Below are 6,504 nucleotides of genomic sequence, written 5' to 3'. Positions count from 1 at the left end.
ACATAAGATGTTAAGTCTCATTTGCCCAGTAATTTCACTAGCTACGGCGCCCTTCAAACCGAAAGACAATAATGCTTACACATTACTGCTTCACTGCAGAAATAGGCACCGTTGTGATACATAGGCTGCACTAAAAGTATCGGGAATGGAATATTTCCACTGTACCTGTCATATTAAAATCTTTTTAATTGAAAACTCCTTGGTTTTAAAAATCGAATACCATTTTTTTATTTAAAAAAAGAATCTCGGTCTTGTCACAAGGTCTTGTCAAACTTGTTTAGTCGTTGAGAAAATGGAATTGACCCGAGAAAATTCTAGAGCGATGATTTACTTTCGAAGTGGTTTAACACAAAAACAGTGTGTTGACCGGATGATTTCTGCATTTGGTGATGAAGCCCCATCCAAATTCACAATTTATCGCTGGTTTGCTGAATTTTGACGTGGACGTGTCAAGCTCAGTGATGATCCCCGTCAAGGTCGTCCAAAAACTGCAGTCACCAAAGAAAAAGTTGATGCAGTGCGTAAGCTGATTGAGGAAGATCGACATGTGACATACCGCGAAATTCAGTCAAGTTTAGACATTGGCATGAGTCAAATACAAATAATCTTGCATGAAAAATTAGGTGTAAAAAAGTTGTTTTCCCGACGGATACCGCATTTGCTCTGTGAAGAGCAAAAAGCGGCTCGCGTTACTTGTTGCGTCAGAACTCTCGAAAGATTCCACGCAGGATCCTCAAATGCTGTATACAATATCGTATCAGGTGATGAATCCTGGATATACGCGTACGAACCCGAAACAAAAAACCAGTCACGAGTTTGGGTGTTCAAAAATGAGTTAACGCCAACAAAAATTTTTCGTTCACGGAGTGTTGCAAAAAAAATGGTAGCCATGTTTGTCTCCAAAACCGGTCATGTTGCGACTATTCCTCTTGTGGGACAAAGAACGGTTAAAGCAGAATGGTATGCTAGCATTTGTTTGCTACAGGTCGTTTCTGAACTCCATAAAGAGAACTGCAACCGCTGCATCATCCTCCATCACGACAATGCGAGTTCTCACACCGCGCACAGAACAAAAGAGTTTTTAGAGCAAGAAAACATAGAATTATTAGACCATCCGCCGTACAGCTCCGACCTAAGCACTAATGATTTCTATACTTTCCCTAAAATAAAGAATAAATTGCGTGGTCAGAGACTTTCATCACCAGAAGAAGCTGTGGACGCCTACAAAACGGCCATTTTGGAGACCCCAACATCCGATTGGAATAGTTGCTTCAATGATTGGTTCCAACGTATGGAAAAATGTGCCAAATTTCGCGGAGAATACTTTGAAAAGCAATAAATATATTTTTAAATAGTAATGTTGTGTCACTTCCTTGATTCCCGAAATTTTCAGTGCCGCCCTCGTACCCATAATCTAGCTGGCATCCTGTGCAAAGGAGCCTCCCACAGGTAAATCTGTATGTCTGATATGTTTGTACCTACGTACGATATGGGATTATCACTACATAGTCTAAAACAAAATCGCTTTCTCTGTCCCTATATCCCTATGTATGCTTAAATCTTTAAGACTACGCAACGGATTTTGATGCAGTTTAGATAGATAGATAGAGTGGTTGAAGAGGAAGGTTTATTTATATAATATTAATGTATAATAATATCCATTAAATAGTGGAGAAATACTGTTATTTGTGAGGTTTCTAACGTGATGTCGAATTAATTACATTTTTTCCGCTTACATTGCAAACGCACATAGGTATACTTACGCACCAGACTTTATCATAACTGTTGTGTCTGTCAATATTAAATTGAAACCTTATAAATATTTCCCATCAACCCAGTATTTCAGGAAAACCCTGTTTAGTAAGTATGCAAAATCGTGTGTAATTAATCGAATATAATAATAAAATTTCATTCATACCGAGAATTTATTTTTATTTGTTTTAATAAAAACTTATTTATTTTGCTTGTTTTTTGTTTATTTTATACAAAAGTTGAGACAGTACGAAGTCTGCCGGTTCAGCTAGTTATATATATTATGATTGTAGATTTCTATAATGATATTTTTCTTATCAGGTTTTAATTATTATTTTTGAATTAAGTATTAGTTCGTTATTTTAATGATTTTTAAAGTGAAACTCTTATTACATCACCTCAATTGTTTTCGTGCATCTATCGTATGTCATATTACAGCAGGCCGCGTAGTAGAGGGTTGAAATTAATGATTAAACTTCCTTGATTTTTTTAATTTTTTTTTATGGTAATGAAAGATAAAAGCGTACAGATAACCTGATGTTAACGTCAGGTTATCTGTACGCTTTTATCTGATCACCGCCACCCACCTTCACTTGCAACACTAGAGAAAACCAGGAGCGTTGCCCACCATTACGAAAAGTGTACGCGCGTTTTTAAAGGTACAAATGTCATATCGTCTCGGAAACACCACACAAAGAAGCTCAATTCACATCATTGTTGTTTTTGGAAGAAAGTTCCCTGAAAAACGCACTGTGGAGGAACGCCACACATCCAGATGGTGGGGATGATATCCTAATTTGTGGCTTGTCGTCCGAAGGTGGAATTCAGCGGCAGGAATCAGGTGAAATAGCTCTTCGGAACACTCCTCGTGATAAATGCTGTAGCATTATAAGACACACAATGAAGCGACTTCTCTACGCAACGCCAAGTGATCTAACTGATTCTGGGTCTCGAGCGCATAAGGTGGAATAAGGTCTCGAGGATATTATTTAAACTTTGGTACAGTAAGGGCACACGTTCCCCAACTAGTAGCCTTGATTTCCACACCTTATTTTTAGGTCTACGGAGTTACGATCAAGCAGGGGGCACAATAGATCATAGGATTTAAGTGTATCTAAATCCCAAATCTTAATAAAAAAAGTGTGTGTGTGTGTGTGTACTTATATATACACGCAAGAAGGTACACTTCTTTTGCCTAACGAAGCAAAGATCATAAAAATGATTTATTCCTCGTGCTATTCTACTTTTTTAGAAAGAACAATTTTGTAAAAATCTGGCAAATATGGCTTTGACAATTAATTATTAAATAATGAATACGGCTGTATGGGCTTGAATCCTTTGCCTGTTGTAATAATGGACGAAGAAACCAAAAAAAAAAACGATTGACGCAAACGTCAGAAATTTTAGGAACCAACTTTAACCTTAAGATTTCACTCTCATCATTTTTTCATATCGCGACCAAAGAAGTATTACTTCAAAAAAAAAAAAAAAAGAAAATATCAATATCAAATTACATTGTTTGGAGTTTAAGGATAACACATTTTATAGAATAAAATTCTTATTACATCTCCTCAAATCTTTTCGTCCATCTGTCACATGTCGCATTACAGCTAGCCGCGGAGTAGGGGTGAAGTTGTGTCATTAACTAACTACTGCATTCAAGTCAGTGGGTTACTAATAATTTTTTGATGTTGCATTTTTGACTTATTTCGAAAAAAAGCTAGTAAACATGATTTCTCAAAAATGGTAACAAAAAGAGTGGGGTACATACATCAGCCGGAAGGCATCCACCCATCTGGATAAAGGCCTCCCCCAAATATTATCATGACGATCAGCCCCGCGCTGCCCTCATCCAAAGTATTCCGGCGATCTTAACGAGATCATCGGTACATCTTATGGAGGCCTACCAATTCAACACCGAGGACCTTACTGCCCCACCAAAAATAGATTAAAAATGGGTCACCTATGCATTATTCATATGGGGGTTAAAATTATCACAAATAGTCACCCCTTCTTCTTCTTTTAACGGGAATATTTCGAATTACAAATAACTAAATAATAATATTTATTTGCGTGCGTGCGTGGTTAAGATATGAATTTTATTGTGAAATCAGTTCTGGCTAAAATAATATGCCGACGTACCTGGTACTCCTGGACGCGATGTTCTGCAGCTGGGGGCCCCCGCTAATCCTTTAGGAACTCCTGGTGGTAATGTGCGTCCGACTTCCTTGGTTACACCGAGAACTTCTTAACTATATATTTGACTAGTGATTAAGTCTTCTGAAGTACTTGATTAAATATATCATGATTATATATGCGTATCTGACGATTTGCGTGAGAACTCTATTGCTCAGTGACAATTTTGGTGGTTTTATTTTATTCTATTCTTTCTAGTGGCTTCTATGGCGAAGAGACGCCACAACTCGGCAATGTCACGTTTCAGTAGACCATCAAGCTTAGAGTGTGTCATTTGATCGATGTTAACGAATTTACAAGTGATTATAGTAATGACCGGTGCCCAGAATCAAAACAGAATTATTTTCTTATTATACCTGAAACAAATATACATGCTGTTAGATTATAATGGACAAACATTGATAATATTACTTATATTGTTTTACTTATAATTTAATATTATTTTGTTTAATATATTTACAAAAGGAGTGAAAACGAAGGTGAGGAGGCAGTGGGAGGCTCCTTTGGCTGGCTAGATGATGGGTACCACAACGGTGCCTATTTCTGCCGTGAAGCAGTAATGTGTATGCTGTGTTTCGGTCTGAAGGGCGCCGTAGCTAGTGAAATTACTGGGCAAATGAGGCTTAACATCTTATGTCTCAAGGTGACGAGCGCAATTGTAGTGCCGCCCAAAATTTTCGGGTTTTTTGAGAATCCTGAGCGGCACTGCATTGTAATGGGCATGGCGTACGCTTCACGATTTTGCGTGTCATCCTTGCGCAGGGGCAATTCGTCGGTTGTCTATGGTATTTCTTTGTCTACAGGAATCGTCGACCATAAATAAGCCACAACCAAATAACATTAAAATAATAATTGCGGCGCATCCAATATTAATTAAAACTAATAGTGACTATACATTATATTTATGTTTGTAAGGTCCGTTATTTCTGCATCCATGTACATTTATCACGACGGTTTCCCGTTCGGCCGGTCCATTACAGGACATGTTTGCTGAGTTCAAGAACTGGATGTAAGTAGGATATTAGGTGAATTGAGAGTCACTGGCAATGTTCGTAACGGAACAAGCTGTTTAACGAGATTATTAATGTTATCGGGGCTATTAGAATTGTGTTACAGTTATAAATAAATTAATTACACTGAAATCCATAAGAATTTATAAGTTACCTTAAGGCTGGGTTGCACAAACAAATTATAGCAATAAAAGACATTTTAAATTACCGGTTTACAAATCTGGCGTCCAAATTCAAATAGGATTCCAAATCACTTATTGAACGCCAAAAACTACCACCAAAATAGTGTGCCTCAGACCTGAGAAGAACGGGCGCGAGAAACTCAACGGGCTTTTTTTATAATAATAGATTTTTATTAAAGAGCCTGAGGGTGTCCGCTCCATTCCCAGTCTGTGGTATCGTTAAAAAAATAATTTATGTTATAATAACCACTCCCACACAAACGTTTTTTGAACAATTCTTTTAAGTTTCGTAACAAATTTGTTTTGTACATTTTCTGGGATCATATAGTAGAAGCATATACATCGCCCAATTAAGTACTTACTAACTCAACTTAACCGAATAGTAGGTAAAACAAGTTTATGCTTTGTCCTCCTGTTAACAGTATGATTGTCGTAGTTTCTAGCATATTCCTTAATGTGCATATGAACATATTATGGAATTGCCTTATATTCATATACAATGTATATGATAATAACTAAGAGAGTTTACTAGACGACTCGTATCTATGTAAGTTAATCGTGTCCTATCTCCTTAACAGAGCTACAAGCTGCAGAACCAAGTCCGTTAGCCAATTAACCAATAGCTGTTTAATACAGTTATTTAAAACACTAACAAACAGTTTAATGCGGCCATATTTAACAATTGGATACAGATTTCTTGAAATAAAAATAAATATTTGTGGTTAAAATGTTGTTGGAATGAAATTTTTCTCTATTTTATGCAGTTTTAATGTAAAATATAAAATATTTACTGATGTAAAATTAGTTCTTTAATAGAAGTACCTAGGTAACACTTAAAAACGGCTTGATGTAGAAAGTTGCCAATACTTTTATTGTTTTTCGAAGTAATCTCCGTTCCTCTCTACACTTCGTCGCATTCGATGAAACCACTGAGAAAAGCAGTGGGCCCATTCTTCCTTACGGGTCATAGAAACTATGGCATTTTCGTACGCTTTCACCGCATCTTCAGGGCTCGTAAAGCGAATACCTCGAATTTTATCTTTAGTTCTTGGGAATAAATTAAAGTCGCAGGGCGCAAGGTCTGGACTGTATGGCGGATGACTCATTGTCTCGACACCTGCGATAGTCAAATATTCAACAGTCCGTTTTGCGGAGTGCGCTGAAGCATTATCGTGGTGAAGTAGGATCCTGCTTCGAGGGCGCTGCTGTCGAATTTTTTCCAAGAGAACAGGCAAACCGCAATCGACATACCAATCTGCAGTAACTGTCCTTCCATCTTCTAGCACAACTGTCGCGAAATCACCTTTCCAACCAAAGAATGAGGCAATCATCTTTTTTCCTTGACTTCTTCCTTTCTTTACCTT

This window comes from Leptidea sinapis, chromosome 2, assembly GCF_905404315.1.
Source record: "Leptidea sinapis chromosome 2, ilLepSina1.1, whole genome shotgun sequence".
Classification (NCBI taxonomy): domain Eukaryota; kingdom Metazoa; phylum Arthropoda; class Insecta; order Lepidoptera; family Pieridae; genus Leptidea; species Leptidea sinapis.
Note: the sequence above shows the minus strand (reverse complement) of the source record.